The 21,222-nt window shown below is 38.7% G+C and overlaps 1 long non-coding RNA gene across 1 annotated transcript in view; it reads left to right on the top strand.

The window, feature by feature from the left end:
* LOC104831687 overlaps nucleotides 1–21,222 on the top strand; it is a 143,300-nt gene that overhangs the window by 44,728 nt on the left and 77,350 nt on the right. Inside the window, exon 2 of the long non-coding RNA XR_774319.1 lies at nucleotides 17,564–17,623. This is a non-coding gene — a long non-coding RNA (uncharacterized LOC104831687). The remainder of the gene's footprint in view (nucleotides 1–17,563; nucleotides 17,624–21,222) is intronic.

Genomic DNA, 21,222 nt, shown 5'->3' with positions numbered 1-21,222 from the left:
TCTACTCCCAGAACTAGAAGAAGGGTTTGGTAGCTGAACCCGGATTGGAAATGTCTAGCTGCTTTCTGTGTGTAAGAGGCCAAACAAAAACCACCAGCCTGATTGCCTCTCGATTATAATCCTGTGGATATGCTAAATAAAGTCAAAGGTAGTGAGTATCAGAGAGTAAGCAAACTTTATCCATTATCCGCTGGATTGTGCTACTGAAGATCCCGTGCTTGTTCCTGGCTCCATTTTGTTTCTTTAAACAGCTAGCACGCTGGCTCTTTGCACAATCATCCAACATAGCTTGTAGATTAGATTGAAAATGAAAATGGGTACATTTCTCCAAGATAACATTAAACACATGTAAAATTAACAGACAGCCGAGTACCTCCTTCATTCCTTTAATCTTCTCCAAGTACTGGAACATTTGTTTTATATAAAGGTTATATTACAAAAATACTGAACTTGGGGCAAAAATCAAATCTGGAAGAATGTAAACTAAAGCCTGGAGATCTCTAAAGCACAGAGTGAATAGATACTCGAGAAATATTTGAAGTAACAGAACGTGGACTTTGCCCAGTTAATGTTAAAAGTATCCCAAATGACAGCAGGGGAGTCAGTTTGGTTGTCATACAAAGCTGCAGAGAGAGCTGGAGATGAACAGAAAGTACTGAAAATCTGGCCCTGAGACAATAAATGGAAGTGCTAAGTGGATGAGAGTGAGAACTGATGAAGGAAGTTAGAATTGGAGAAGTGCAAAATAAGGGTTGTCATACCAGAACCACTTCTAATGGTGTTTACACTGGCATAAGCCTAATAAATGTGGATATTTTTTCTCTGATGCATACTAGCCATATTATAAAAGCATGTTATGGACCCTCAGAAGGAGAAGAGCATCTGAATAAGAGGGTATGCAAGTTGGACTCTGACCACAGAGATTCAGTGCTACTTTTAGGCAGTTCCTATCCTGCGGCTCTGCTCTGCTTTCACTGCCTGTTGTCAACAGGGATCTTTTTTTCTTGTTGTTTACTTCTTTAACCAAGTTATTAAGATAATGCTATCAACTACATGGGAGCATTGCCTTAGACAGTTTGATTTTCTTATTTTCCAAGGGAATAAAAAGCCAACCCATGTTCAGATACAGTTCTGGGAATCTGTTGCATACTGCATTCATGTAGGAGCTGCAGTTTTCCATCTCTCATCCTATGTAATGGAGGACAGTTTTCAAGCACTGCTGTTACCAATGCACTAGGCTGGCTGTTTCTCTCCGTAAACAGAAATCTGTCCCATTTCCTGCTAAGGATTCTGGGCAGGGTTGTCCAATAGGTAATTTCCTGTAGTAAACATTAGAATAATTAGAGTTATCGTTCCAGAGCACTGAACTTTCAGTGTCTTTTATTACTGCATCACAGAAATCATACAAGAAGCAACTGCAGTCAGATGCGGCTATTGTTATTAATTTCAGTGTGCTAAAGCAAATATACAATGTGAAAAATGCAGAAGCTAGATGGTCCTGTATTTGTAAACATTTAGATTATTAACATGCCCTTAAAATACATGTGCAAGAACAAGCATGCAACTCAAGACCAAAGAGGGTAATCCAAGAAGAATAGTTAAAACCCCATTTCCAAAAAACCCCCACTGCTTTCTTGTGCTTCTCTTATTTATGAAGTAGTTTATTTATTTTTATTAAGGAGCAGGTTTATAAGTATGTGTTTGGGAAACTACTCGCATTACAGACAATCAGTAAGGTCTAGTGTGATAGATAATATTAAAATGAGGATAATATTTAAATTAGCAAAATTCAGAAACGTGGTGATGTTGAGAATGCACAATGAGAAGCCCTGCAAGAAGACTCAGTGCGATTTGGTTCAAATTATCTGCTCTGGTTTGTAGAGGGCAATATTTTCCTTGTTTTTTTTTTTTTTTTTTTTTTTTTTTGGATAGGTCAGAAGCAGAGAATTTGAGAGAGAACATTCTATTTAAAATAAGTGAAAGTGGGAAGAGAAATTCTTGAGGTGTGTTCCTTTTATGTTTACTGTATTTCTTCACTGTATAAAGTGGTCTACTTACAGTGCCATGATGTGTTTGGCATAAACAGTAGAATGCTATATTTCACTGTAAGGTCTGTCTATAGAAAGTGCTGGCTCTCAGATCAGCTGTTTACATTTTTTTGAAAAAGCTCCCATCTGTTACATCAAACTTGTTATTATAGGTCTACAGGATACAATAACATTAATGCTTTAAGTATCCAAATGAAATGTCGGAGTCCAGTTGCAGATAGCAAATTCAAATGTGGCAGTGTCCTGAATCTACCTCTTTTACTAACAGGCCATTTAATAATCCATGTACGTATCTATAGATGTCTAAGTCTTTGAAGGTCTGTGAGGGGCCAGATGTACAAATGCAGTTACAACATCAAATCCTCACAAAAGCTTTTCTACCACGCTAGCATGACCACATAAAATTTGGCCTCATTTTTTTTGGCTCTGCAGCTACAGCACCGTCAAGACCTATTTAGAGTGAAAATAGGCTTGGTAAGGGAAGTCTCTGAGCTTCATGCTGTTCTCAGTGAAGTTAAAGGCAAAGTGATCTCGTAAATAGAGATATACCTTACTTCCCTGTATATTTTGCCCCTCGTTTGAAAAAAAAGAACCAAACCCCATAGACTTTATGGTTTGTTTTGTTTCTTTTTTGTTATGGTTTGCTTTGTTTCAATTTAAAACATAACTGAGTCCTTGGTATTTTTATTTCTCGTATGAGCTGCTATAATATATTATTATAGTGGCCATCTGACTGGAATGAAGATGTATGCCCCTGTTTTGATCCTTGTAATGATGGAGGGTGAAATGTAAGTTTGTTATATTACCTTTCTTGTTTCTACTCTTTTGTATCCATGGTTTTTTAATTTACATTGCATTGTGAATGAAAACCCTTATCTTCTGTTATGTTTTTTTCCTGCCACTCAAATTTTGCATCAACACAAAAGGTTTGTTCTTCAGTTCGTGTTCAGTATTTGGTCACGTTCATTATGAGGTGTATCTAGAATACACAGATCACATATTATACATAAAATATCATTTCTCACTGCGTTTTCCTTGATATCTTATTATTAAGGGCTATTTTTTAGTGGATAGAAACCCAGTCTATGCATAAAACTGCATTCAAATGAGCTTTGCACATCTAATCATATCTATTTTTATTCCCAAATGCTTGGTGATCAACAGTAATTTCAAGTACAATGGTTATAAATCATATTACTCGTAAACACAATGAAACTGGCTAAATAGGACCATGCAGAGGGTTAATAGTCCAATAATAATTAAAATAATCCTCTTCAATTCAGTAATAACTTTGGCCACCTGCCTTCATCCAACCCCCAACACCACCCTCGGTACTTCTTAAAAAAATACTCACATTACAGACAATCTTGTGTAACAGATTAACATAACATATCTGGAACATTACTCAGATTTTTGGGCAATGGGAATCTGAACATGTTCATAAGTTAAGCTTTTTTCTCAACAGCATCCTGCTGTTAACTCTTGCCTTTTTTTAATTGGCGGGGCTCTACGTAACTGGAAAGCGCTGCCGGTGGTATCACAGGGAGGGTTATCTTAAGTGTATGCATTGGAGGGACTATGCTGAACAGAAATACTCAGTATTTTAAGGGGCTTACACAGATAAACTCAATATTGTGCAGACTGATATTTTACACTCACTTTTAGATTTGAATGGCCTTGATACCAATTTGATACCGATGTGGTAGATTATTTTAGTCATGATAGTGGATTACACAAATACGGATGCCCAGGTGGATGAGCAAGAGAGGCGTTAAAAATACAGGGTTTTTTTCTTTAAGAAATGAGAAGATGTAATGTCTCTGGGTCAGAAACAGTAACATAATCATCTAAGCACAAGACTGCAAGTTAGGAAACCTTTTATTTTCCTCTGTTCTTTATCTCATCCCAACTCATTTTTCTGATAGGTTTTTCCTCACTTGTGAAGTAGGAATCGTGCCAGTGAGATTTGTGATGGAAAGTGTTTGGGGCACCAGTTATTATTGTTGAAGTATGATACAGTCTTCAATTTATTGTCCCTTCTTTTTTAGGTGACCAGACCTAGAAACAAAATAGCTCTCTGCTATAAACGGGATTTAACATATAAGTCCCATTTTTTTGTATCAGATTTCATCTTGTCCGTTGGTAAAATAATTGGCCTTTGTAAAGAATCAGTAAGTAAACAGCCAAGCAATTTTTGCTAGTACATATCGTAATTCCCATTTTAAAAATTACCTAATAAAGATTGCCTTTTAAATAGAGCTATTTGGGTATATCAGGGGCATGTTGTACTAAACAAAAAGAGGAAAAAAAATCCGTCTGTCATTTGAAAGAGACCATTTAGCCTCTGAACATATTTGCTCCACACTAAATAATAGATGTTATTCTCAGATAAATAGAATGAGGTCTATATCCTTCTATTAGAAACTGTTTTGTTTTGTCTGGATTCTTCATCCACCTGCCCCCAAAACAACAAACAGATTTGGCTAGTATGTGTTGTAAGTAAATTTCAGGAGTGTCATATAAATTATTGATTTAATAAAGTTAATATTTAAATAACTTTTTAATCATTAACAAAAGTGGAAGGTTCAGAGTTAAGATATTCTTCTTCCTCCCCATAAAAATAAACATTAACGAATCAGTCTAATTCCTATGCATAATGTCAGTTGCTCTGGTTTGGAAAGTTAACGGTAGTAGATGGGTATGAAGATACTACTCTGGCAAAGTATTAGGATTACTTTCAAGCCCTTAAAAAAATTGTCCAAAAGTGTTATTGATGGGTTAGTACCTGCAGTGGGAATTATTAGTGTTAGTATTATTAGCATATGGATATACTGATCACTGAGTTAACTGAGAGCTTTTCCCTTTGTTTTCTCATCCTCTTACCTGGAGAAAGAGTCGAGGCCACTGTGGTTTCTTCGTAGGTCTTGTTTGTTGAGTATAGCTCTTTTTGGAACGGGCAGGTCAAATGAATAAATTGTGCGTGTACGGAAGAAGGTGGTAAGGTCTGCAATGCAAATGTCTTCCTAGGAAAGGCCATTCCACTCCTATTGCCCTGAAAGATCCTTGTGCTCTTTGATAAATGAGCCGGCTGGCCGCTCGCTGCTGCTGTGTTTCCTGGTGGGAAGGATCTGTGGTCCGAGTCCTCCGCTCCTTAGCATCCCTCTCCCTTCTCTCCCCTCAGCCATGAAACCGGGAGAGCTGGACCTTAGCTACTGCATTAAGTATCGATTCTTCTCTGCTGATAACAGATAACCATTTATAATAGCGATACAAATACTGGTTGGGGAACTGTTAGCCTATTACTTTCATTTTAAACAGAGCAACTTGCTAGAACTGAGAAGCATGAGTGTGGTAGCAGTGTTTCTAGCTGTTGGCTCAGTGCTAACTGCTGGGCTCGCGATAAGCGTGTATGATTCAGGCTCATTCGTTACACAGCAGTGCTTTGTTTTAAAGCAAGACTTTAGTGCTTTTATATGTACCTAAAGGGTGCTTTTTGCCTGTAACTGAAGAAAGAGGAGAAGCTTGAATTTGCAAAATCTGATTCTTGAGGTACTGCAGCTTGCTCATTCCCTTTAGGGCTTGGAAAATGATTGAATGAAAGTGCTGGTATTTTTTTCATGCGACTCCATTGGTATCCTGTGATTTCTTTAGAGAACTCCTTCCCAGGTTTTATTTGGCAAAAACACTGAAATATGTTACTTAACTTTCTATGCATAGAATGGAAGCTGTTAGTCTAAGTCATTCTTTTGTGGGAGAGACAAGACAATGTATCTTTCATTCCCGTTGTCTGTTTTAACGTTGGAAGAGGCATCACTTTAATTTTGTCTTACCCAGTTTTCATTCTGGAAAAGCTATTTGAAATACCACTTCACAGTTACTTCAGAGCTTCAAGATCCTATCGTGTAGTATAGTGCCAGATTTTTCTGATGTGTGCAAATCTGCATAGAAAAGTCAAGCATTTTTGGATCCCCAAATCTGATCTCTGGGTTGACAGAGAAAACGATAGAAGCATTTCTGTTTTTCAAAAGTTATTTTGGCCACAAACAGATTAATTTTCGCTGGGATTCAGAGATATTTCCTTTTCTGAATAGTAGGGCTTATGATCAAAGTCTGATAGCAGACTTTTATCACCTTTCTTAGAAAAAATCTCTTTTTGAAATGAGTTTTATTTATAACCATTATTTATATTGTGACAGCACCTTGAGTATTACTGCTGGGCTTCCACTCTGGGCTGAGAGCAGCACAAACCTCAGCTAGACCTAGCAATTTATGGCCATTTGTTGGGCCTGCCAGTAGCTCAGGAAATGGTGGTCAACTGTTAGACTACCCGGACGCTGAGAAGCAACGAGCTCTGTTCGTCTCATTTGTCAGTACACTAATAGGTCTAGCATTGTGCACCTAACTTTCCGCATGTGTGTGCTGACTAGTCCTTGGCCAGTCACTGGTTTGCCCCTTAGAAAAGATATCAAGGGAGCCCTGGAGAGAGATAGGATAGGGACGTATAGCTCCCTCATCTAAACATGAGGCATTTGGTCTAGGCATCTAGGCTAGATGGGAGGAGTAGGCATAAGAAAGGGAGAGCCTTCTCTGGTGATGATTGACTTAGCCACGTATCTGAGAAGAGAAGGAATCACCCTCTCAAGATGCTCACCTTGTTCCAGTGGTGAAAGGAGTAGCTTAAGCAACAGTGTCTTTTAGATGGCCAAAGGTAGGTGAGATGACTTTACCCTTAATGCCTCCACGTTTTTGTTTTAGTACTTGCAAAGCGAGGATAATCTAGTTCTATTTGGTTTTGCTTCACAATGCTTTGAGATTCTTGATGCTAGAGTTACGCAAATGCAAAGTAGCATGATGTTCGGAATTGCTAAGTTAATGGGGCAGATGTAATACTGGGATTTTTGGAGTGGGCTTTATATTAATTAGTAGAGAGGAAGGAAGGCTTTGTTGTTAAAGCAGTAGAGTGTAACCTGAGATAGGAGTTCAGCACTGTACTCTTATCACAGATTTCCTGCGGAACTCCAATCTGTGTGTCCCAACTCATCTGAAAAAGTAGTGCCTGCTCTTTCACTCTTTGGCTGGCGCGTCTGAGAAGTTTTTTCTAGTGACGACTGGCTCACAGTCTGTGTCACTGCAGTGCCTAATACATTGATCTCACTGCGATCTGTAAACTCTACTGCAATATAAATAATTTATTACCTGAAAACATAGGTTTGTGTTATATGATATATTTCAGAAACTTTGTTTAGTCTCATTTAACATAAAGGGCAAAAACCTGAATAATCCATTGACCTGTACTCAGTGGAAGAAAAGTGGAGGTAATTTTTTGCAAATTTGAGGAAAATATAGAGAAAAGTTATATATGTAGGTCATATTAAAATAATATGAAGTGGATCACGTGTTTTGAGGGGTATCACCTCAAGAAACAGATTTTACTATGTGAAATACTTGTCCTTAAGCATTCTTAATTTAAAAACTCTACTGTGTAATAAGTATCGAGTTAAATTCATCCTTGAATCTCAGTGATTTTGGTAAGATTACAGGAAAGGTCAGTTTGATCCGCAGCTATCCCTTCACTTTTGCTGGTGAATTTTTAGCTAAAAATGTGGAGTCCCTTTTGGATTGTTTCCTTCAGATCTTAATCTGTACAAACTTTATGTTTGTTCTATAAATTATGAGGCATTCTTGTAATGGAGATATCTGCTAGCTTACAATATAGCTCCCAACGTGGTTTTACTCCAAATACTATATATCGATGTATCTCAGCCAAGGTTTTTACTAAATCAACTGTCCTCATGTCCTTAAAGCAGAATGAATCTTAGAACTAAAAATGTCCTACTGATCTGAATATCTCAGTCTTCATATTGATTAATATAATAGTTATTTTTGTAATAATATTAATTTTTAATTAGACCCGTTCTTGTTACTTGGTTTCTATATACCGATTTTTACATCCTAATCATTATAAAAAATAAATACTGTATCTGTAATGAATGATGGAAACGATAGGAAAAAATAAGGGAAGAAGTGATGTCAGGATCAGAGCTGTATTGTGGGTGTCATATTTAGTACTGTTTCAAGTGTGTACTTTTCTTCTAGTTCCCCTTATGTTTAGACTAGAGGAACCTGTTGCAGCATGAAGGAACTGTTTTGTGTTGAGAAGTCATCGCAGAGTGGCAAATACTGAATTTTTAATATTCCCCACTGAATATAACTGGGAAAAGATACATTTTCTAAGAGGTTTTGTAGATTGTTTTGTTTTGTGGGGTTTTTCCTAGAGGAAATGTGAACTGAATTTCTCTGTTGTGAGGCATTTTTCGGTATGCCGTGTAAGTGTTGTACACGTATTGGAATAATTTTGAAAAATTCAGTAAAGTACAAGAATAAAAAGAATGTGAAATAGGCTCAATTTTGTTTTGTTTTTGTTTTTTCAAATAAAAATGTTTTTGAATGTCACTTGACAAACAACCGAAGATACTGAGAAAAGCTTTGGAAGTGATGTTTTGTCAGGGATTGTAATAAACAGTAAGGGTCCTTTGTAATAATACTGAAAATAGTTCACCAGCAGAAAAAAATGCTTTTGCTGTGATCATGTATTTTTGCAGAAAAGAAGTTTGGTGTTTACTAAAGTCTTAGTATCTGTTTTAGCCACCTCATTATAAAAGGATTTATAGATATATTGACAAATTACACAGCAGAAGAAATATAAAAAGCTAAACCATACTGATTACAAACACAATTTCTTGCCTTCTGATGGACTGTTCCTTCTTGACTGGGGTATCGTGAGCTTCAGAGGCAACTGGAGATAACTTGTCCTGGGAGGCTATCACGCCTCCTTCACACTGATATATTCACCTGTCAGATGATCTCAGAAAAACGTATTTCTGATAAATGTGCATGATTCACTTGTTAGAGATCAAGAGCTAGAGTTAGGGTTAATGTATAATAAGCCTCTGTTGCCCCCCCCCCCCCCCCCCCCAAGTTACTATACCTACTTGTTTTAAGGGTATGCGTTAAAAAAAGCCACCTGTATCTAAAGTGGCTGAAATAATTTGAAAGTTAAGAATGATCTGGCTGAAGCGAATAGGCTAAATCCCTTCTTCTGCCCCTTCCAAGGTGGTACAAACTGCACCAGGACTGCTTATGGGTTTTCCCATAGGCCTAATTCAGGTGAGGCTGAAGGATTTTCCCTTATCTGGCCCTTACAAATGCCTGCTGGTGTAGCTTTGATTCACTTTGTAAATAGGAAGAGCATGAAAAAAGTGTGCTTTTCCTCATAACTAAGGGCTAAAGTCAAAATCTCCTTTCCAGTGCTAATTTCTGAGCATCAGTACAACCCAAATGGCTATAGCTATAGCTAGATAACTGGGAACCCCGCTCAGGTCTGCTCTCCAGCTCTTCCAGGAGAACTTGGATCTGATTCGGCTGAGCGATTCTCCTTTGGTACCACCTGCTGCTCATTTGCGCTGGGCATCCTTCCCTGGGGCTTCCAGCTAGTGTTGTGTAAGTACACACTGGAAAGGCTGCATAATTCATGAGGACATAGCTAACTTACCTGCCTCGTGAAAAATGTCCTGAAAGCACTCCTAGGCTCAAAGAAAGATCCTGCTTTGTCTTTTACGTCTGGTAAGATGCAAAAGGATTTGGGAGGATTTGCTGTATGCTTTGTTGCTGTTGTCTCCACTGTACGACTTCAGCAATTAAGAAAGTCATCTTTTTCCTTTAGCTGGATGTCTGCTGGGGCTTCCAGAGGAAGATGTGAAATCACAAGTTAAAGGAGGGATGGGCATTCTGCATATATCCCTAATACTGCATCTTTGATCTACCAAAGTATTTATCAGCTAGCCTTTAAGTCCATCATCAGATACATTTTATTGTTTTCTCTACATGTCTTCTGTTTATCCTTATTTTCTGTAGTGTTAGGTATACTTAGAAATACATGTATTACTTATACACTGTTCTCTATGTGTCAAACAGAATTTGTAAGTCATTTATGTGAGCAGTACACAGTAAACCATTTTCATACAGTGTACTAAATATTAAATATACAGCGTAATGTGCTAATAAAATGTTGCTAACATAAGTAGGCCACCTAAATTAGAGGCTAAGCCAGCTCTGTGATTAACAGTCTCATCTCCTGAATTGCACCTTTGGAAGGCTTTGGTAGGCAAAAAAAGTATAGTACATAAATATTGACAAAATTGTTAAGATCTAAAACCAGGAAAAAAAACCCCAGATTATGTTGACTATTATAGCAATTAAGAGTAGATTAATAAATATGTTATCAGATTTCACATTTGTATGTGTTTGTAGCCATGATGAGGGAATAGCAGTATGTGAATACCTTGTTAAATATTATCATAACGCTCTTGTGAACACTTCTGCTTGCATGCGAAACTTTAGAATTTTAGTGGCATGTCTCTCATGAGCAGCTTCAGCATATATGCATATGTCTTTATTAATCCAGGGCTTTAAAAGCAGTATTATAGAATCATTTCCAAAGAAAAGCTAGTTAAGAAAAATTGCCTGAGATTCACAACCACATTTCTTCTGTGATGATGATGTAACGTTTTTTCTGGATGGTAATGACTGTATGATGGCCTGAGGTTACTGAGGAGGAGATGGCATTGGTTTACACTACTGAGTGCTGGAGATTTCAAAGGGTATGTGCTGACTTCAGCAGGTAGAGCAGTGTTGCTGTTTTATCCAGCAAGGAACTTGGAATTTCCCTCGTTTTCAGCATGTCACCGTCACATCAGCACGGGGTTAGGCAGAGCGATGTGTCAGAAGGAGGGAGAATATAGAGATGGGCTCAGCTGGAGGTCAGCCCTAGAACAGCATCCCGTTGGATCATCAGGGGTTGGTGGTGGTGACCTTTTTTTAGGTGCAGCACAGACGAGGTTTCCTTCAGCAGGGTAGCTTTATTCAATGAAGAAAATGGGATTCTACCTGGGACTGTTTTGTCCACTGTAGAATTTGTGTCTGGCACCTTCACCAGGTTCCCCCTTTGAATCTAGCGTCTTCCTAGCAGATGTACAGGAACAGGAGAGGGTGCATATGCCTCACATGAATCTCGTTTTCTCTCCGTTGCAAGTCAGAAACAGCCGGCTCATTCACTAGCGAACACGTGAATACAGGATCTGTGTACTAAAACTTTCGTTTCTCTATTTAAAATTCCACCAGGGTTCAGTGAGAGTAAGGTATTTTGGGGTTAATAAGAAATGTGTATTCTTCAAAACAACCCCACCTCAAAAAAAAAAAAAAAAAAAGCCTCCCGTCTTATAAAATACCTGTTTTGTGTCCTAAAATAAAGCATGTATTTCATGCTCTAAAAGTCTGAGGTTTGTAGCTGAAAAAGATTAAGTAAATAATTCAGAATTTGTTGTGTTTACCTGTTAATAATTAAGCAGGTTAGTCTGTGTACTTTTTATAGCCATTGAGCTTTATTTATTTATTTTTATTTACTTGGCTCATGTTCTGATTTTTAAATTTGAAGAAGTTTCTGCCAAGGAAGAGATCACGAGAGAAAAGGCACCAAGGAGTTAAGCATTGCACAGGAAGCAAAAACTGTAGGGACGCATAGTCTCTGGAGAGAATGGAGAACTGTCATCTCTCACTTCCCTTCTGCATTCTCCCAGACTATTCTCTAGTGCTTTGAGGGAATTAAATTTTAAAGGTGATAATGATTTTTCGGACAAAAGCAGCACCTTTGATTCCTACTTTGTGATGCCAGGGTCCAGGGATAGAGGAGTCTGTCTTTGTTACGAGGTGACATTTGGTTCATCTCAGTCAAAGGAGAGTTTCAGCCTTGTTCTGTTTCAGAAATAGAACAGAAATTTGAAGGCAAAAATCAGGTAACAGACACATCACATACCTGTTTTTGTGTCGTATAAGTTGAGTTACAGTCTGGTGAAAGGTTGTAGGCTGAGGGTTGTAAAGTCTGAAATCTTCTTTGTCATTTGAGGAGGTACAGAGAGGCCAACAGCAGCGTGAGCTGCTCTCCCAGACACATTCAGCATTGTGAGATTGCATCCTGCGGCAAGTGATAGTTTAGTCCAAGTGGATCAATTAGGGCATTTTTGCTTTCGGTGGTAACGAACAGGCCAATAGCTTCCCAGGTTCCCCTTGAATCTCGGTGTCTGTCACTTGAGAAAAGAACGTGATGAGCAGCAAAATAATTCTGTGTTTTCCATCCAGTAATTTTTGGTTGCTGTTTACATAGTCTAGACCTAAGCATAGATTGAAACAGAGAATGAGAAGAGATTTGTGTTCGGGTTTGTTTTTTTCTCTCCCCTGCCAGGCAGTGATCCACCCCACTGCTAATCACATTCCCTCCCTGCCTTAAGCAAAGTCATTGCCTAATTTTTTTGAATGTTTGAACTTTTCCTTTGGTCTTGGCAGAGTAAGATATCATTTAATATTTTTCACTCACCTTTTCCAAAGGGGAGAGAAAGCACAGGGTAGTGAGAAAAGTCAGTTGAAATGATTGGCATTAAAAGACAAAAGCTGCTGAAATGTGAGAGTGATCTTTGGACTGAATATTAAAAATCAAAGATTTAAAAAGACTGTTTATGTGAGAATTAATAGCCTGGTTTTGTTGACAGTTGAAGTCTTCATCTGTTACCATGGCATGTTTTAATTCACTGTCTGCATTGGTATTTCCTTCTGAAGAAATACACAGGCTTGTTGCTAGTACCTCTAATATTAAAAACGCCGTTTGTTTCTCGTGTTCCAGGTGATGATTTCTGTTTAAGTAATGTTATGGTACATAAAGTTAAGAGGAGGTTAACCTGGTAGATAGTGTTACAGATGTTCCTCTTTCTCCATCACATGACTGTTGCCATCAAAGATAATTTTGTCCTGGGCCTAGGCAGTTCATCCAAGTCTTCCAGGGAGATAAATACAGGCAGACAGTACTTTTCAAATAGAATTTAGAAGCGCACAGGGAACTTAAATTGTTTTCTGAAAGACTTCTTCATGTGTTAAGAATGGTACTGTAACACTAGTTTCTTTAAAATTTTTTCATACATGTACAAAGCCTCCTTTCCTGCAAAAAAGCCAGTTCATGTCCAGTTCATTATCTTATACTTGCAGGCCAGCTCAGTGGTCTGCTTTGGGCAGTTGTCTTCAGAAATGCTCCACAATCTGTCTTTGTCATGGAGTTTAATGCTAGTCATTTGATTTAGTCCTTTTTTTTTTCCCCCAGACAGACAAGCTTGACTCTTGAAACAAGTTAAAGAGATCTCAACTCTAGTTCTCAGTGGACCAAAGTCCAAATCACAAAAACCATTACTACACTCAATAGTAATTGGTCAGTGGTTGTAAGTCCAGGGAAAGAGGTTGAACCAGCCACAAAACCTGACCACTCAACATGGTTCCTCAGTTCAAGGCTGAGGGGTAGTGGTGAGCCTGCGTGAGTCAATCTGTTCTGCTGCTAGAACTACCGTCCTGGAAATGAGAGGATTTCAAGCTCAAAGCCTGCCAGGTCAGACTTTTCCATAAGCATTAAATTCACACACAAGTCTTTTTTTTTTTTTTTTTTTTTTAAAAGAGCATTGCTGTGGTGCATTGTCCATTTTGTGAAGGACATACTTTACCCAATGTTTGTGCCAGGTTGACTGAGTCTCAAAAGAGACCAAGAGATTTACTGGTAGTCTCACAGTGAATCATTGTCTGAAATCCTTTTGGCTCCTGTATTCTTAGCATTAATCAACAGTGATTCCTTTCATCCACTTGCTACCAGAGTTTAGTTTGTATGTATCATGACTGTGTTTGGAAGGAATTGAACTGCAGTGATGCTAATGTAATTTATCTTACTCTTTGAATTTTGTTCTTTAAATATAGAGTCTTAAAAAGAGAAGATCTTCACAGTAATCATCCTATAATATTTTCTCCCCCTGCAGCGAAAGCTCCATAACCTTGAGAAAAATGTAAATAAAAGTTGACACATTCTTTACATATTCTTGAACGGAATGTGTTTATCTTGGTTTCACTTAATCTGATGATAGTTCACTGAACAGCATTTTTTTCATTAGTAGCAAATGTCAGAAGGCCATGCAGCTTATAAGGCATTAACATAAGGAAATGGCCAAGTATGTATAGTTCGTTCTTGTTTGCATTTGAACAGCAGTACAGTATGCTGTTACTGTACAAGCAACTGGCATAGCAGAAGAGGCATTTTTAATTTAGGGCTGTTTAAGTTATCCATTTCTATATTTCTTATTTTTGTGGTGGATCTCATTCAGGTTAGATATTTTAAAAAGCAGAGTTAATAGGTGTACCTAATTTACTCCATCCTTGAAAGCACATTTTTCTAGGAAATTACCATGATCTACCTCAGGCCTCTTTGAGGATTGTGATATATTTTGTGACTTGGAGCTCAGTAAGCCTATTGTGAGCCTACGCTGTAAAGTATTCACCTTTACTTGGTACATGGGGTTTATTTTCAAGTGGACCAAAAGCGGTTTCCTGAGTTTGCGTGCATAGTTTTTTACTTCACTGATGTCATATGGATGCATCAGATTTAGAGGGTACTACTTGCTATGGTATAATTTGAATCACCAATAAGCTGTTGATCCAAGTGAAACTATTAAGTGTAAACGTGGAGGTCGGGATTGAAAACAAAATGAATGGCCTGTAATTTTGTATATGGTACGCTCTAGTAGCTGTCTTGGTCCAACAAATGACCATTTGTTGTGGTTTAACCCCAGCTGGCAACTGAGCCCCACACAGCCGCTCGCTCACTCCCCACAGTGGGATGGGGGAGACAATCAGAAGAGGAAAAGTGAGAAAACTGGTGGGTTGAGATAAAGACAGTTCAATAGGTAAAGCAAAAGCCGCGCACGCAAGCAAAGCAAACCAAGGAATTCATTCACCACTCCCATGGGCAGGCAGATGTTCAGCCATCTCCAGGAAAGCAGGGCTCCATCACGGGTAATGGTTACTTAGGAAGGACAAAACGCCACAAATCCAAACATCCCCCGCTTCCTTCTTCTTCCCCAGCTTTATATGTGGACCATGATGTTATATGGTCTGGAATATCCCTGGACACAGCTGTCCCGGCTGTGTCCCCTCCCAGTATCTTGTGCCCCCCCCAGCCTCCTCACTGGTGGGGTGGGGTGAGAGAAGCAGAGAAGGCCTTGAGGCTGGGTAAGCACCGCTCAGCTGTAACGGAAACATCCCTGTGTTATCAACACTGTTTCCGGCACAAATCCAAAACACAGCCCAGTACCAGGTACTGTGAAGAAAATTAACTCTACCCCAGCCAAAACCAGCACACCATCTCAAGGATAACGCTTGATTAATTTAAATCATATATCAAATTAGTTTTAAAAACTATGTGGCAGAAATGCTGCCGCTAATTAAACTCAGGCATTCAAATGTTTAGAAAGGAGCGATTAATAATTGTGAAAATAAAGAGTAACCATAATAGTTTGTATAGCACTTTCCGGCAAGAATCGCAAGTGACAAAAAGATAGCTGTGTACATCATGGGTAGTTGTGCAAAATTTCAAATGCCAGTAGGCCAGAGAAGAGAAGCTGAGACTTTTGAATTGGATTTACTCCTTTGCAGAGCTTGAGGAGATAATGTCTAAGCACTGCCGCAGGTCTGACTGACAAGTGGGTTTAAAATGGAAAACACCGTCTTTCACCTTGCGATCCGTTTTTCCAATGCTTTTGCGCTGCCTTTCATCTCTTTAGGCCCCCCCGTGCCACCCTCCCTTGCTGGGCTCGCTCAGCAGAGCCACCTCTCAGGGCAGCACGTGGAGTGCCAGCCAGTACGGGGGGGTTCAGTTGTTAGACGAGTTAGACATCGGGCAAACGGCACGGTTTCATGCCTAATAGTATCGCTTAAATCAAACATATCCTCGTGCAACAGCATTTAAAGGTCAAAATCCTGTCCTCATTACTCCATATTTTAGGCCTTCTGTTTTGCGTTTATTCGTTGTCTGTGCAGAACTGACAGACTATTCCGGAGCCCGGTTGTGTAATGTTGGAAAGTGCTAACAGCTGCTGTCCAGCGTGTCTATTCAGGCAACTGCAGACCTTACGAAAGCTGAAGCACATGCTGCGCAGCCTTAGTTCAAGCAAAATAAACCTCCTTCCCTGAAAACAGTGGAAGCTGCCATCGAACAGACCATGCCGCCTACGCTCAGGACTGACCCGCGTAGGCTGGGGGATTGCCATAGGGAAATTTCCGCAAATGCTGAAGCTGGGGCATCGTTCGATTGTGATGCTCAGAGGTAGAAAGCACCCAGAAAACAAGAGGAAGGCTGCAGATCGGAAAAGAAGTTGCAAGCGTGTCTCTGCGAAAGCAGCAGAAGCATCCCTGTAGTAGCCAGGAATGGGTGGGAGGTCACGCTTGGAAACTCCGAGCCTGAAAGCCTGCTGGTGTTACATGTTCTTTATTTGAGAAAGCAACACTCTGTGTCCTTTCTTTCGAAATAAGTAAGGGTGCTCCAAAGAACAGTGCTTTTCTGTTAAGTAATCTGTTCTTACCTGTCATCTCAGTGATGAAAATGTCTTTGTGGCTAGCTTTGAAAACCCCTCACCAGCAAAGGATTAAAAAATACCAGTAGGCTTAGTTAGCCCAGTCCTGCCATACTCGAGCTGGCATTAGCTTTGGACAGAGGTTCTTAGGTAGAAAGTCAGCACTTGAGGGGAATGAAGGGATCACTCTGCTCCTGTGAGGAAGCAAGAAGCCTGGCTGGAGGGGATTTGGGCGCTGTAATCTAAGTGAACCTCTTGTAACGGGAATTGGAAATTATGCCAGTCGGGTCCCTAAACCATATTCTGAACTGGGGGAAGAAGAGTGCCCAAGTCTTATTTTCAGACTTCAAAATACTTACCTCAGCTGTTTGGCAGCCGGTTCTGAACATTTTTGTTAATGAGTGGTATATGGTACTAAGTCTGCTTTTAGATCTTTTTTCAAAATGCAGCCTATAGAGAGGTTTTCTGAACATTTTACGCATTAAAGCCATTTATAGTTGAAAGATGTGAAGACTTCATACACAATTTTTCATTCAAAAAAAAATAAAAGAACCTCTTCAAACTCTTGACCTGTTAGAGTACTTACCTGTAACTTCTTCCACAAATGCATTTGAATGGTGAACATAAGTGGCAAAACTTTGGTTGTGACACTCATTTGTTTTTATCTCTAGCACAAAGGAAACTACACTTAATGGAAAAAAATGAGATTTTTTTTTTTTTTTTTTTTAAGCATGGAGTCTTAGAAATCACTCCCTATTAATTTGGTGTTCAGTCGTGTAACTCTTCTTTCTGAAGGATGTGTATAACATGACATTTCAGATACTAGTACATTTAGCTTATTTGTTTGTCACCTGTGTACTAAATGTGAATGTGTAGGACTGTTTTGTCTTCCTTCAGATAGCTATATGTTTATATGTATACAGCGTTCCACCCACTTCCCCCACTGAATGCCTAGCTATTTGACTGTTATGAAAACTCAAGGTGTTGTGTGTGCAAATCCCTAACGATAAGCATTTATTTTCTTTACAGCAGCATAAGAAAGAAGTGTTGAGAGCTGCTCTTAACCCTTTTGGAGTCCGAAGTCAAAAGGTAAAACCAAATGCTAGTTTTTGGGTGTTGATATTGTAATTGTTTGGAAATGCTATTTCCTTATCACATTTGAACAAAGATTTCCCACAGGAGAAAAGCAGGGATACGGTAAGAAGACTCAAAACATTATTAGACCTCTTTAAGAGCACCGGCATATCTGGGCATAAATTATACAGGTAAGTTGCAACTGGTAAACTGCAATTATCTATTTTACTTAATATGAAAACATTGGCGTTAAGAGTCAGTGGGACTTTCAGTAGGGTTTAATATTGCTAAGGATTTAATGGTTTTTGTCTCACTATAACTTGATAGTTTTTATGATATATAAAGTTTTTTCAAATTACAGTAAAACAAATCCTGTAGCTCTTTTCTCAGGCAAGAGTCCCTCAATGGGAGTTTTGCCTGAGTGAGAACTGAATGAGGTCTAAATAATTAGCAATTAAAATATTCAGTTATTGTGCTACTGTATATAACAAAGCACTGGAGGTATTAAAAATTGCTAATCTCCTCCTTATTAAAATGTTAACTGCTAAACATAATACACTTTTGCATTTTCTATCATTCATTTTTGCAGTTCATTAGTAGAGGTGAAATGTTTGTGACAAATAGTCATTTGAACTTCTAAGGGATTGACTTTGTTTTCCTCGCATTTTAGTTAGTATTTCTGACTGAGTTAACTTACAAGTGGAAGCGTTTGTCGAAGCTGTGGATTTTAGTCAAAAACTAGATAATGTGCAGAGAGTAACTTCTGATATAGCATTCGTGAGTATTTGCAGAAGAAACCAGATGGTAAGCTCCTCATCAAGAGGCAGAGCTGGGCAATTTAGGTATCCAATTTGTATACGTTTTGCTCAGTAGCTTCTTGTAACAAACTCCAGTAATAGGTTAAGGATTGTCCATAGAGTTTACTGGGCAAATAATTTTCAGTGAGGCACTAGCACGTTCAGCAACCGGTGAAGAAGCAAAGTTGGTGAAATCATTTAGTTGTGCACCCAGCTCTGTTAATTAGCCTGTGAGCTGTTTATTAGTATGCTAGTAGTATATAAGGACCAGGCTGTGCCCTCATCCTACTTCACTGCACGGAAGAGTAAGGAGTGAGACGCATCTCCTGTCTCCTTTGTCACATAGCAGCAGCAGCAGGATGTGTGGAGAGGGAGAATGGTATTTGATGAGTGAGAAAGGAGTGGTAAGTGAACGTGATAATTGGTAGAGGAAGAAGGTGAATTACTGGAAGAATTTGGTGACAGGTGAATTTCCCACAGGAAGGCGACTCCCTCAGTACTGTTTCTCCCATATCCACTCCCCGGAGTAGATTTTGTTACTTACTATGCCTAAAAGTTTTTTTTCTCATCTTTCTGAAGAGGCATTCCAGGCCTGGGCAGTTAATCATGCCGTATAATGTTGTTGGCAATTCAGGCCATGATTCTGCAAGGATTTACATGTGTATTTCACGTACAGCATTATGAGTAATCCTGTTGAAGTAGATGAGATTAATTGCAGGACATAAAGTTAAGCATGTATATTAGTCCTTGTAGTAAAAGAGGTGTAGTTTCATTTATTTATTTCTTTTCAGTGTGGAAAATTATTTTTAAAAATACATAAATACATGGGATTTTCCACCAATTTTGTGGCAATTAATGAGGAGGTAGATGGTAACAAAATAAGCTTTTCTGCTTGTTCCAAAAATCCACAATTTTGTCAAGTTCTCAGCTGTAAAGTATGGAAAAGAATAGGCTGCTATCATTTTCCTTTTTACATGCACAGCTAAACCTCCAGCTACAATGAGATGATCATATAATTTATTATAGAGGAGTGAACAGGACAGAAGTCAAACAGGAAGGCATGTGTGCTTGTGTGGACTCTTGTTTATAATTTAATCAGATTGGTGCACACCTCAGACATTTTATTTAGTGATAAGATATGCAAATTGTTCTGGAGCCAGCAGCAATACTTTCACCTGAATGTCAAAACTGACAAAGATTTTTAAATCAAACCTCAACAACAACTTGTATTTTAAAGCAGCTGTTCGTAAGATATAACTACCAACTACAGATGAGTAAGTGCAGAATTGTTTTCCTACTTTCCTTCATACTATTTTCCTTCCTTTCTTGTTTACCTCCGTGGAGGAACAGGGTTGCAGGCTTACCTAGAAATACTGGGTGTAACTATAGGCAACAGTGCAGAAGAGCTATGAATTTATATGGAAGTATGCACAAAGCACAGGAATGCAAATTGAAAGTGGAGAGACTTATGAAATGAAATTTACCAGAGAAGGTATCTTCTGGTTTTCCAGATGCCTACATCATACCTTCCATATGTGTGAAGGAATGGGTGGTGCAAACTCTTCGTTTCAACTGGTTTCTCTCTCTTTGGTTTTAGTTTTATTGCATTTGTGCCCTTAAATCAGAATGTGGTAGTAGAATCCTATGGATAGAGTGGCAAGTTTGGATGATAGCTTTTTCTTGAGACTGAGAACTGAAATTCCTTGAGGCTCTGGATATTCAGCTGCTGAGGTTTTGTTTTTGAGTGTACGTGCAGTCATGGGAGAAAGGGTGTCACTGAAAATACAGCTTGGGATTTAAATGTTAGATGTGTTTATTTTTGGAATCCTTGTTCAAGTCAGTGCCCACTGCCTGTAAAGTGATAATCTTGTGTATTTTCCCCAGATTTGGTTCCTCCTCTTCCTTCTGTGAATATGTGCACATAACTATGTCCAAAACTCTTCCATCTGAAGTTTTCCTAGGGCTTTTTTGGCTTGTTTTCTTCTTGTCGTTGTTTTTAGTCTGTGTACCTATTAACCAGAAAGATATCTGGGCTGAAAACATTTAACAAAGGGTAACAACTTAAGTATTCCTATATCTGTGCATGAGTATATATGTGTGTGTGTGAGAGAGAGAGAAAGCAGTGATTAGAGAGATGGTGAAAGATTGTTATTTGGTTTTGATTACATGCCTAGTTGGGTACGTTGTTCTGGCTCTCTACATTCTCTTATATGACTTGGTCATTGTGTCCTAATAAATCCTTCTGTATGACACATGAAAATTTCTAGTCAGTTGCTTTAGTTGGTAGCAGCCTCTTCCAGGTGGGATTTTGCTTTCCACATTTAAAAAAGAGCAAGATTTTTGTTTTCCTACAAAATGAGAAAAAAGATTTTTATGTGTTCATTATTAGAAAGATACAGCCTGTCCGTACAGTGCAAATCCCATAATACGTGCTCATGGACCTGGGGCCCATAGCTTTCAGGGTCCCCAGAAGTACTCTTTTTGGAAAAGGACTTCCAAAATACTCAAGGCTTACTACTTGTGCAGATTTAGGCCACTGCAGAACATTTTGTTTACAACAACTAATTCTAGGACCTACTTTGGTCTTGTGGATACTTAACTCCTATCCACTCAAACAGAGGCACTTCAAAATAATTAAAGTAAATGAATAATCCACACACAGAGCAAAGCCTTTCAGAGGGAAAGTGAGTTTAATGAAAGAAGAATTTGCTTTTTTTTTTTTTTTGCTAAAGAGTTTCTTTCAAGGTCTTCTTAAATATGCAGCAAATGCTTTTGTTGGAAAATAAAAAATAAAACTGAGTCTTTGATTGTCATTTC

This window comes from Haliaeetus leucocephalus, unplaced genomic scaffold, assembly GCF_000737465.1.
Source record: "Haliaeetus leucocephalus isolate CR32 unplaced genomic scaffold, Haliaeetus_leucocephalus-4.0 Scaffold228, whole genome shotgun sequence".
NCBI lineage: Eukaryota > Metazoa > Chordata > Aves > Accipitriformes > Accipitridae > Haliaeetus > Haliaeetus leucocephalus.
Note: the sequence above shows the minus strand (reverse complement) of the source record. Positions and strands in the feature narration are given on the sequence as shown.